Below are 13688 nucleotides of genomic sequence, written 5' to 3' on the forward strand. Positions count from 1 at the left end.
ATGATTTAGAAAATGAATAGTTTACCTAGGCACATTCTCAAGTCTAGAATTAAGCTTGAATTTGAAAACTTTCAAGTGTGAGTGTATTCAACCCTGCAAATGGCTGGGGGCAGATACCTGCAGTCTTGGGGAAAAGATCTAGTTCCTGTGTCGAGTCTCTGTCCTGAGGTTGTCCCCATGGTGCAGACAGAGGGCGTCCTGGCCTCTCACTCCATGGTCAGGGCTTGTGGGGAACTTCTGAGCACTCACAGGATGTTCCATCCCATCCTGTGCCGACTCATGGACAGAGCAGGGCATCAGGGCTGGGCGATTTGAGCTCTGGAGCTAGTGTCCGCGTGTTGGACACGGTCCAGATTCCAGCCCTCAGGGACCTTCCTCCTGAGGGAAAGAGTGTGTTTACTTGACTGTGTTAATTGGAGCGTTCTGCAGTGCGTCTCAGCGAGTAATTATCACACTCGGTGTGTAGATGTGATTTTGTGTCTGGCTCACGCCTCTATGGAAGTGAATAGACAAACCCTCATGTCCAGGTTCCATTCCCCACCTGTTGGGTCCACCGTTGTGGGAACCATAATTCATAAGAGTGCCCTGAATCCCTGTCTAGACAGCTGGACTGTTGCCCGTCACCCCCCATGTGCCCTTCACGGAGAGGCCCTGGGTATGGGTGTGAGGGCGGATGTGGAAAGGCCTGAGGCAGGATGGAAGGGACATGGAGAGAGGCAGGAGGGCACCTAGTGGGGGGCATTGGTGTGGAAAGACAATGGATGTCCAGCAGATGTGAGTGACCACAGGGGTCACCAGCCCTGTGGGAAGAGAAACTTTACTGGTCTCTGAAATTGTGTATCCTGTGGTTCTTTCCCACCCCAGCCCCTGTCCCTGCACTTACATTAGAATTGTCCTTTTGTTGGGATAATTTGCTTTTACTCTTAAAAAAATGGAGTAGAATATTAGGGTTTCTGCACATGGTGTCATATCCTTAGGTTTGCTGCATGACGATGGTGTTGTCACATATGGAAAAGGGAGTTTATCTGCTTGAGTTTACTCTTCTGTCGGGGTTGGGGCAGGACCTGCTTCACTCTGCTGCGTGTGTCTGTCTGCTTCTCCCAGCATCATCTTCCCACTTTCCCCGCTCCAGGGCCTGCTCTGGCTCCTCTGTCGTAGGGTCACTGTCCCTCCTGATGAGGGTGGGTTCCTGGGCCCTCGTTATATTCCAGGGGTCTGTGTCTGCCTTTGTCCCAGTGCCATGCTGCCTTTACTATTAAAGCTTTATTGTATAGATTTGAGTCTGGAATATGCTGCCTCCATTCTTCCTCATTTTTGTCAGGATCATTTTAGGTTCTGTTCTTTTGTGGTTCTATATATTCTTTTAAATAATATTTGTTTCATATCTGTGAAGAATACCATTGAATTGTTCATTTGGATTGCATTGAATATGTAAATTTCTTTGGGTCTGATGGATATTTTGTAATGTTGATTCTTCAATCCATGAGGAGGGGTTATCTTTCCATTTTTTTGGGCATTTCCTATTTAAGAATGTCTTATAATTTTCCATCTTTAGGTTTACTCCTAGGTACTTAATTTTGTGATTACATATAGGATTGCTTTCTCAACTTCTCTTCTTCATATTTTAATTTAATTTGTGTTTTTTTTCAGAGTCTCTAGAGTTCTCAATGTATAATAACATGTTGTCCAACAATTTTAAATGTCTAAATTCAAACAAACTTGAGGTATTTAATGTTTTGTTCACTTATATATTTTAATCATGCTATACAATGACTTGAATAGTCCCAGTGAATGTTCATAATTCTCTGAGTCAGGTTCTTAATTCAATACATATATTGGATTCTTATTGTATCCCAAAACTTTATACCTGTAAAGCATAAGAGTACCAAGAATTAATATGAAGAAAGTCATTTATTGGCAGAAAAGTTAAAATTGCCTGTCACTTAAAGGAGAGTATGAAGTTGTCATCCCAGACTTTCAAAGGTGGACATGTTGGCATTTTCTAACCATTCCTGGCTGCCTCCTTATTTACTTTGTGCCCACATGGGTCTCACCTGGGCTGGAGGCCAGGTAGGCCTGACTAGCGGCCTCGCAAGGTGAACTCTGTGAGAATTACTTAAATGTCTGTCATCCAGTTGGAACTACATTTTCATCATGAAATATTTTGGTGTGAATTTTTCAAATGTGGGACATCACAGACAGGAAAGCAAAGGTGGATGCAGTCAGCGGAGAGGACCTGAGGCCAGACAGCAAGTGACAATCATGGGGGCATTTCGCTTCCCAAATTGAAATCTCCTTCAAATTATTTATTGCATTTATGTGTACACTGAATGATAATATTATTTTATTGTACATCAATGTGATGAGTTTTTCTCATTTCAACATGTTCGTAAAAAATGCAGACATTCTAGGTACGATTCCTCTTGATAACCTGCCCGGCCAGGCCATTGTGCTGTCATCCCACCCACTCTAGTGATGAAATAAATGGGAACAACACTCCTGTAACATGTGGGGTGAGGTCATGGACGGCATTCCTAAAACATTTCTGGAAATATTAGATATGAGGTTGGCTACTAGCTATTAATTTGTTTAGAGCATCATATCTTGCTAAGTTCTCTTATTGCTTCTCAAAAATTCCCACACAATGCATTTTGTAATTTTTTTAGTAATTACAGTGTACATGAACTTAACTTTCTTATTTCTGGTGTCCACCATGCACTGAGTGTGTTTATGGTAAATGCCGGCAGTACCCAACCACACCATAGCTTCCAGGAGTGACTCCACCACGTCACATGTGTGGGTCTTTGTCCACATAAGGTTGTGACTACTCAGATCCCAACTTGGACCAAAGGCCTTATTTATGCTGTGAAGGCCCCACTCACCAAGTTAAGGGGCTTCTGTTCTCCCTGACATCCCTGACCATGTGACTGAGAATGCCATGACATGAAAGGGGAAGCCACCTTAGAGACTAGAGGGGCTGCCCAGTGAGAGAACTTCTGCTCACCCCTGAGATGAAACCCAACCATCGCCCCTCTCTACCAGGAGCACAGAAATGGAGACCAGCAAAGAATGTCTGGAAGTTCCCTCTAGTACACACAGAATCTTACAGTGCACCTAAGTGTTAAAAAGAGGAACAATCATTGTTAATAGAGTATATGAGCAGCAGACTGTATGAATTCATCATAAAAGTAATTTAAAAATGAGCATATTTTTTTAAATTCTACAATGAAATTATATGAACTTAGAAAAACATAAAGGCCAGTATTATGTAAAAATTTAAAATAAGTCTCTCATAATGGAGTCATGAAGTCATCTTCTCTATTATATTTTGGTGAGTCTCCCCTTCATCAGTCTCCCCACAGCCGTCTTCAAGACTTGGTTCCTCAGACTGTATATGACAGGATTAATGGTGGGGGGCACCACCGTGTAGAACATAGAAATGACCAGGTTAGACATGGACGGGGTCTCTGAGGTCAGCTTCAGATGAGCAAAGCATCCAGTGTAGAGAAACAGCACCCCAACCAGCAGGTGGGGAAGGCAGGTGGAGTAGACTTTGGCCTTCCCTTCTGTGGATGGGATCTTCCTGATAGCAGAGAAGATGTGGACGTAGGAACTGACAATGAAAATGAAAGAGCAGATACTCAACACCACACTAATGAGAATGGGGACAGGTTCTCTCATCAAATTTCCTGTGTTTTGCACCCCGCTCCTGTGTCTGGGCACCTGGTTTCTGATTACTCAGTGAGGGACATTCACTTCAGTGACAGCTCTGTTGCATCTCCCCACAAATCTAGGTTGTGGGTGCAGTGACCTGCACAGTTGTGATACATATATATATATATATATATATATATATATATATATATATAAAAGATTTTTTTATTTATTTATACAAAAACCAGGGTAAAGGCCAGATGCATGGGAGGGTGAGAGGATTCACCAGAGACAGAGTGGGGAGCAGAACAGGCAGACTGACAAAATACACTGCTGAGGGGAGCAGCGGGTGTGACAGGAGAGGACTGCACGCCATGTGGGACCCTCACCTGCCGGCCAGGATCAAACCCACGCTGCAGAGGCTGCGTTCAGTTCCACAGTGCTGCACTCAACCATCTGTGCCGCCAGGGGAGGCCCGATACACGTGTAATTTTCCAGTGTGCGTCATTTTTTCTGCACAAGCTTATCAGCTGGCCTTGGACTATTTGCAGGTCTCTCGAGGAGTCCTTGTCTTCCTCTAATGGCACCTGGAGCTGCTTGCTCACTTCCTGGATATTCCTGCACGGTTCTCCACAGTTCCCATTCAGGGGGAGTCGTGCCTGAAATAGTTCTTTTCTATGCAGTGTCCCCCTTGATCTGTAGTTTCTTCATTTTCTTTTCTTTCTTTCTTTTTTCCTACTTTCTGTTGGTCAGAGAGTGCCGACTTTGTGGGTTGGGAGGGTAGCAGTGTTCTCTGATCTGTCATGTTGATATTGCTAGTTCCTTCACACTAAAGCAGATACATCTGTGGAAATCTATTATGGATGTGATCTTGTTTTTATTTTAATTCCACACAACACCAGAGCTATGTAAAATGTAATTTTGTCAATATAAATATGGATTCCAGACCACTGAAAAAGCTTTTTCCCTAGGCTACAACATTTTTTGAATTTATTTTTTCTTGTTTTCATTAAATTAGCTGGAATTGTTTCTCTTATATCTTACAGTAATTATATACTACTACATTCTCCTAAAAATCTTACAGTCACCAGGACATGATGCCCTGTCATCCCCACAGAGGGAGGAGAGGATGAGATTGGGGGGAGAAGGAGAGAAGGCAGGGCTGCCCCGTGTCCAGAAGTCCACACTCACACACAGGCCTGAACAAATCTGCACACGGAGGGGGAGCAGCGGGGCTGGGGCCACAGGGAGGGGCTGTCGGTCGTCTATGAAATTCAACCAGAGCAGAATCCTAAGATCAGCTGAAATGTCCCTCATTTCCCGATCCCAGATCCTGTGTGATAGAGGTGTGTTTCTGGAGCTGAACACAAAAGGCTCAATAGAGAGCGAGAGACACAGAGCTGCGCCACTCCACACCCTGAGAGTGACCTCTGGGGCAAGCCTGTGACTGACCTTGCAGGAGTCATATTTTATTCTGCTCAATATTTTTATGCAGATGATGGCTCCAAGGGTGACCAATCTCACAGCCCTGACAGAATCCGTCCTTCTGGGTTTCCCCACCCAGGGGACCATGGGCTTCCTGCACCTGCTGCTCTTCTCCCTGGTCTACCTCTGTGCCCTGCTGGGGAAACAGGCTCATCGTACTCATCACCACCCTGGACCGGCACCTCCACACCCCCATGTACTTCTTCCTGAGGAGTTTGTCTTTCTCAGACCTCTGCTTCATCTCAGCCATGGTCCCCAAGTTCATTGTTAACTCTCTCAGGCACAGCAGCTCCATCTCGTTTCTGGGCTGTGTCCTGCAGGTACTCATGCTGATTCTTTCAGGGACTGCAGAGTTTCACATCCTTGTAGTGATGATCCTTGACTGCTATGCTGCCACCTGTCACCCCCTTCACTATGAGGTCATCATGAGCAGGGACAGGTGTGTGCAGCTGACAGCTGTGTCCTGGCTGGGTGCGGGTGTCATCTCTTTGATGCTCAGAGCTGGAACCTTTTAATTGCCCTACTGGGGTCCACTGGAGTCCCCCATTTCCTCTGTGACATCCCCCAGTTATTGGCTATTTCCTGCTCAGAAAATCTAATGAGCGAACTTGTCCCCATTCTCATTAATGTGACATTGTATTTGGGGTGTTTTACTTTCATCATCATTTCCTACATCCACATCTTCTCTGCTGTCAGGAAGATCCCATCCACAGAAGGGAAGGCCAAAGTCTACTCCACCTGCCTTCCCCACCTGCTGGTTGTGGTGCTGTTTGTCTCCACTGGGAGCTTTGCTTATCTGAAGCCGACCTCAGGGACCCTGTCCATGTCTGACCTGGTCATTTCTATGTTCTACACGGTGGTGCCCCCCACCTTTAATCCTGTCATATATAGTGTGAGGAACCAAGCCATGAAGTCGGCTGTGGGGTGACTGATGCAGGGCCAATACTATAAGATGTGAGATATCACAATCTAAAATTACAGCCCCTCATTTATTCAGTTTTTCCCTTTTACTCTACATGTTATAGTTTATAAAGTACAGAGTTCTTGCATTAGGATTTTTCCTTTTCCAGAAATTTATATTCTCATAGTCTTCCATAAGCTGTAAAGGTTTCCTAATTACTGCTATCATTTCCCAAAGCTCCAATTATGTGATGTTCATAAACTGAATTCCCACTTATGTTTGAAAACATAGAAAGAATGGCATAGAGAGAATGTTCTAGAACTCACACTTCCTGTGGAGGGGAGGGGAGACAGCTGAGTGGGGTCCCCCACCCATTACAATTATAATGAGGTGTCTTCCTCTAAGAGACATTCATGTTTCTGTTCAAAAGACAAATAGAAACCACAGTTTACTCTGCTAGAAATGGAAGGATGGAAGCTTCCTTGGGGAACTGGAGTCTATGCTACACCCTACAACTCATGTGAATATTAATTTCTATGATGCCTGATTGGATTGCAACAGGACTACACTGTTTAAGTACTACAATAAATGTAAAAAGTGTATATTTATTGAGGAACTACATTTTTACTTTTCAAATATATGTTTTTTTATACACATCATTTTTTATACACATCAAATAAAGGGTTTATTTTTGGGTTCCCTTAGTTTTTGAAATTGTATTTTGAGTCTTACACCAGGACTTCTTGTTGACTCTGGTAGATGACATTCACTTCACTTTTCTTCTGCTTTGGAAATAGCTATTTATTATACTATGTAAAGAACATGATGTAAAGGTCATTATGACACTATTTGTAAATATTTATTATTGTACATCATTTTTACCCTAAATACTCAGCTTCTCATTATTGTCTTCCTTCTACTGAGACCATGAGCTGGGTTGATGTTCTCCCCTCAAGAGTATTTTCAGGGAGCGGGTCACTGTTTCTCCACACTCTCCTGACTGATCATTACATACTCAGTCAAGAAAACATTTCTTTTAAAAATATATATGGGAACCACCAGACCAAGTCCATTCAGATTTCAGATTTCTAGCACTAACATGTGTAAGAAAATCACTAAAATAAGCATTCATTTCAATGAATGTATTTGGGCAAATATCTATCCCCTTGGGTTCCTTATTTAAGTCTCCTTTGTTTTTAAAATATTTTCAGTTCTTCACTTCGACAAAACTTCTGTCTTTTGAGATGGGGATTTCAGTTCATGAGTGACATAATATGAAGTCATGTGAAGTTATAACTTGCCACCATCAAATAAATGTTTTATTCACGGGTTTTCGTGGCTTTCATTTGGGGGTTAGTTTCCCACTCTGTATTCACAGGGCCCCTGCACTCCACAAAACACCCATTACTACCTCATCCACTTCCATGCCCACCCTCTACCCCCTGTTACCTCCGGTAACTACATGTTTTCCCTAGTCCAAGATTTGCTTTTGCTGAATTTTGAACTATAGGATTTCTGTATTTTCTATTTCCAGATGAGTGAGACCATCTGTCTCTTGCTGTCTGCTATTTCACTTTATAAATTCAGCACAAGGTCCATCCGTGTTGACCGATATATATGAGTTCATGTTTTTAATAGCTGTATAGTATTCCATTGAGTATGGACCACATTATTTATTCCTTCCTCTGTGCACGGCACTTGCGTTGGCGCCATGAACAGCAAGAGTGGACGGAGTGCCTGTGAACACAGGTGTATGTGGTCTGTCTTGTTTTTTTTTTTATTTTTTTTTATAGAGGCATGTTTATTTATTTATTTATTTATTTATTTATTTTTTATTTGTTTGTTTGTTTTGTTTATACATGCACTGGGTACAGTCAGAAGCGCGGGAGGGTGAGAGAATTCACCAGAGCCAGAGTGGGGAGCAGAGCAGGCAGAAGGACTGAAGTACACTGCTGAGGGGAGCAGCGGGTGGCAGGAGAGGTCTGCGCACCATGTGGGATCCTCCTCCAGTGGCCGGGGAGCAGCCGGGGATCGAACCGGCGCCACAGAGGCCGCGGGCAGCTTCGCAACCCAGCGCTCAACCACTGCGCCACCGGGGAGGCCCTGTGGTCTGTCTTGTAGTGTCTGGGCATCTGGGACAAATACATAGCAGATGTTGCTCCATCCTATGGTTGTTCCGTTTTTGTTGTCTGAAGAAATCTCCAAGCCATTTTCCCAAAAGAAGTGAGAGGCCCCTTCTCTCCCTCCCTCACCTCCTGTTGAGTCCAGTCTCTTGACTGGTCCCTACTTGCAGGGGAGAGTGACAAGTCACTGCACTTTAACTTGTGTTCTCTCACCCTTAGTGCTGTTGAACAATATTGTGTGGATTGAAATCACAATAGGACCAAAAAGCATAAAATAGCAGAAAGAAAACATGGGGTGATGTCCTAGTGGACACAGACCCCAGAATGTCTACAGGGACACAAGTCTAAGGAGAAGGGAACAATAGCATGTAAGAACAAGTGGCCCCACCATACTAGAGCACTCCTGGGCCTCAGAAAGCGCTGTTAGCACAGGCCCTGTGCGGGGAGAAGCCATGTGCACCCCACAATCCTGGCAAGGGCGAGTGTCAATCACACAAGTGTGTCCCCACCACAACAGGGAGCAGCACCCCAGTCGATACATGGGCAAAGGCCTAGGCGGACAATCTCTAAGGATGTCGCCAGGTGCCTGCAGAGTTGCGGGCAGGTGGATTCAGGATCCAGACCCTGCTCCGAGCTTGCTGGCGCGTCCTGACCCCCACATGGATGTTTTTGTTCCCGTCCCTGGATGGGCTCATCCTATGGGGCCAGCGGAGTCCAGGGCGTGATCCTGTCATTACTCAGTGTTAATGTCTAATAAGCTGAGTGGATGCTGTCCTGCTGCTTCCTGGAACCACTGAGAGCTGCCGATGATGACGCTTCAGCTCCTCCCACTCAGCCCACACTTTCCACCATGTCACTTTCCTCTCACAGAGTGTGCTGGACACCCAAATCCACGTGGTCCGAGTCTGTTTTCCGAGAGACTTAAATGTGGGGAATGTGCTCCTGGATGCCGAGAAGCTTTTCTCAGCCGAGATTAGCAGGAAGGACCTACTATACTTTTTCTCAAGTCATTAACAGAACATTCAGATGACACAGATTATCCCATGATACCTGGGGGCAGCAGCCCCAGTTGCCCCTCCTCCAGGTACCCCACAACCTTCTCCCTAAACCCCTATACAGACAACATCCCAGCATTATCTCCTGGCCCTGTTCCCTCAGTCATATCTTCCACTGAGTTGGAGCAAATGGGGTGTCCTCTCCCCGGAGGGTACGCCCACAGAGTGTGCAGGGGACCCCATCCCTTCAGGCAGGAGCCTCCCAGGGCAACCAGGAGAGCCAGGCCCAGACCCAGGTATGTAGGTGGGGAACAACCTCTGGTGGACAGGGGGGAATTGCAGGCCTGGAAGGAGGGCCTGTCCTCAGCGACCACATGCCAGAAGCTGAGGTCAAAGCTCTGTCCCCTCGAGTCTGGGAAGGTCAGCATGGGTCATGGACCCCATGGACACTGAGCTGGGCCCACCCACCACGTGGACCCACACTGTCTTTAATAATGGGACCAGCACCTGGTCCCCACGGCAGGTCAGTGGAGGCTGATGGAGTCTGAGGAGCAGGAACCACAGTTCAGTCCCCACAGGAGTCAAGACTAACAGAACTGCCTCTGGCACCCTCAGTGCACTAATTATCACTGGGATGTGCTGCAGGATGATGCCAAATAAGACAGTCAACAACAACAAAATGCACTTGTCCCTCTGGAGGAAGGTCCCTGAGGGCTGGAATCTGGACTGTGTCCAACACGCGGACACCAGCTCCAGAGATCAAATAGCCCAGCCCTGAGGCCCTGCTCGGTCCATGAGGCAGCACAGGAAGAGGTGGAACATCCTGTGTGTGCTCAGAGGCGCCCCACGAGTCCCGACCATAGAGTGAGAGGCCGGGACGACCTCTGTCCATGCCACGGGGACAACCTCAGGAGAGAGATTCGACACGGCAGCGGAATCTTTCCCCCCAGACTGTAGGTATTTAGCTCTTAAACAGTTTCCAAGGAGAATCCATTCAGATTGAAAGATTTCGGATATCAAGCTTCATTTCACATCTCAGAAAGTACCGTAGTTAAAATATTCATTCAGAAAAGAACTACACATTCTCAAGGTTCCGAAATAGTTCCGTTTCACACCACAATATTTTTTATGGGATACTTTTCAATGGGAGAAATTAACTTTTTTATTAACTCTTCCAAAGTCTGAGACATTTAATACATTTATCATAGAGAACGTTTTGAATTGTGGACGATGACAATATTGTTTAATAACTTATTTTATCATTCAGCACAGTGAGTGAATATCAAGTATTAAATAAAATCACAACTAAAGGAATTATAATGATAAAGAAATATAAGATAAAAAATAGAAATATAAGATGAAATTTAAAATACTTATTGTTAAAATTCAGAGCTTTATGCCTTTTTGTCCCCAAATTTACAACAATTAGGTGTCAAGCAGAAATTCAAAAACATTTTAAGCAATGACTGTTGATGGTTTCATGGCTCTGACACTAATGTGAGCCTGGCAGTTATGTCTATTTATGGGCATGAACTTGGAATTTTTCCAAAACTCCGGCACTCACAGATTGTTAGCGATATTGTAAAATGAAGAAGTGACAGTATTTTAACAGAATTATATGTCAAAATTTATCTTATTATTATAAATATTTAAATCAATGAAAAGATTTGACATCTAGACTACTTTGTGCCCTTATTGGTAATATTATTTTTATTAAAGTACTTTTAAATGTTCAAAATAATGTATACCTACAAGTTTATTTCCCACATTTCTCCTTAAAAGTTTATTTCCCACATTTCTCCTTAAAAGTCCTGCCTCCACAGGGCCTGCCCCTCCGTCACCCCACAGAGGGGGGAGAGGGTGACACTGAGGAGGGGGAGGAGGGAGGGCAGGGCTGCCCCATGTCCAGATGTCCCCACTCACGCACGGGCCTGGGGGGAGGAACAAACCCAGACCCGGGGGACCAGCAGGGACAGCCACATGCACAGACCGTCCAGCTCACCCCCGGAGCAGCCTTCTCCCTGCACAGATGTACATGAGTCTGAGGGGATCAGAGGGGCCAGGAGGGACCCGGGGTGGATGAGACCATCCTGCAGGAGGGACGTGTGGGTGTGACCCAGGGGGAGACTCTGCGGGAAACATGGTCTCTGGGTCCTCAGATGTGGGGAGTGAGGGGCAGGGAGATGAGGAGATGAGGGGATGGGCCAGGAGGCAGCAGTGAGGCCGCAGTGAGGCCCCAGGGGCAGTGAGGCTGCAGGAGCAGGAATCTGACAGAGGAGGCGTCAGGACACACCGCCGGGGACGCTGAGCCCAGATCATTCAGTTCCAGGACAGTGTCAGGTCCTGGGAGCAAGAAAACGGGGACCCTCATGCCCCATCTCCTCGCACACCCGTCCCTGTGGGGCCTCCCCAGACCAGGGCTGTGCTGGAGGAGCAGGGACAGGCTCTCCAGGGTGGGGAGGGGCTGGGCTTGGTCACGTGTCCTCTGGGGCTGTGCCCTGGACAACCTCTGGGAGGTGTGCTGGGCCGAGACACTGGGGCCTGGGCAGGAGGGGGAACCACGGGCCTGGGAATGACTGGGCACGGGTGGTCTGTCAATTCAGGTTTTATGATGGTCATTTACAATTTTCATTTCTTCATGAATTTATGGACATATGTTAGGACAATACATCGATAGTGCATTCACATGAGATAAAATTTGAAAAGATTGTGTGATTCTATATGTTGATAACCCATTTTGTGTCCAATATTGGAAGATATGACAATGTTTTCTTCCTCTTTATTTTTTTATACAGATGATGGCTCCAGGGGTGACCAATCTCACAGCCATGACAGAATTCGTCCTCCTGGGGCTCCCCACCCAGGGGACTATGGGCTTCCTGCACCCACTGCTCTTCTGACTGGTCTACCTGTGAGCCTTGCTGGGGAACGGGCTCATTGTCCTCATCACCACCCTGGACCGGCACCTCCACAACCCCATGCACTTCTTCCTGAGGAATCTGTCCTTCACGGACCTCTGCCTCATCTCAGCCACGGTCCCCAAGTCTATTGCCAACTCTCTGAGGCACAGCAGCTCTATCACCTTCCCGGGCTGTGTCCTCTAGGTCTTCATGATGGTTATGTCAGCAGCTGCAGAGATGCACCTGCTCATGTTGATGAGCCTAGACCGCTATGCTGCCATCTGCCACCCCCTGCACTATGACATCATCATGTGCGGGGACAGGTATGTGCAGCTGACAGCTGTGTCCTGGCTGGGTGGGAGTCTCTATGCTGTGATGCACACAGCTGGAACCTTCTCTTTGTCCTACTGTGGGTCCAGTGTGGTCCACCATTTCTTCTGTGACGTCCCCCAGTTATTGGCTATTTCCTGCTCAGGTAATCTGATGAACGAACTTGTCTCCATCCTCATAAGTGTGGTCTGGGGTAACTGCTGTTTCATTTTCATTGTCATTTCCTATGTCCACATCTTCTCTGCTCTCAGGAAGATCCCATCCACAGAAGGGAAGGCCAAAGTCTACTCCATCTGCCTTCCCCACTTGCTGATTGTGGGTTTCTCTCCATTGCATGCTTTGCTTATCTGAAGCCAACCTCAGGGAGACCGTACATGTCTGACCTGGTCATTTCTATGTTCTGCACAGTGGTGTCCCCCACCTTTAATCCCATCTTATGCAGTCAGAGGAACCAAGCCTTGAAGATGGCTGTGGGGAGACTGGTAAATGGCAAATAATCTAAGGTGTGGGATTTCATACTGTAAAATTATATCTCCTCATTAATTCAGCTTTTCCCTCTAACTCCTACATGTCATCATTTATAAAACATAGGCTTCTTGCATTAGAATTGTTTCCTTTTCCAGAAATTTATATTCTCATATTCTTCCATAAACTCCTGTTTCCTAAAATACTACAATCCTTTCCCCAACCCCTCCCAACATGGTATGCATAGACTGAAACCAGCTTATGGATAAAAAACCTGTATTTGGTGTAGAAAGAATGTTCTAGAACTCAGGCATCACCAACTTTACAAAAATGAAGCAGTGGTAAAAGGAGTAGTCCTTGAGAGCACATGGTCACGAGATCCCAGTCCTGGGCACTCGGTTCCCATAGCCGATGTGTGTCTCCACTGGGAGGCCCATCTTTGTGAATGGAGAAAGACAGAGAGTGGGGCCCCCCCATCCCTCACAATTTCTTTTTTTTTAATGCTGATGAACTTGGCCCCCCAAGTTTTATTTTTTTGTTTGTTTGTTTGTTTTTGGTTTTGTTTTGTTTTTAAGATTTATTTATTTATTTATTTTTATTTATTTATACATACACACAAGCACTGGGTACAGTCAGAAGTGCCAGAGGGTGAGAGAAATCACCAGAGCCAGAGCAGGGAACAGAACAGGCAGAAGGACCGAAGTACACTGCTGAGGGGAGCAACGGATGGCAAGAGAGGTCTGCTTGCCACGTGGGACCCTCGCTGGCAGCCGGGGATCGACCGGCACTGCAGAGGCTGCAGGTAGCTTTGGGGCCAGCGCTCAACCACTGCACC

The sequence above is a fragment of the Talpa europaea genome (genome assembly GCF_964194135.1).
Source record: "Talpa europaea genome assembly, chromosome: 8".
Classification (NCBI taxonomy): domain Eukaryota; kingdom Metazoa; phylum Chordata; class Mammalia; order Eulipotyphla; family Talpidae; genus Talpa; species Talpa europaea.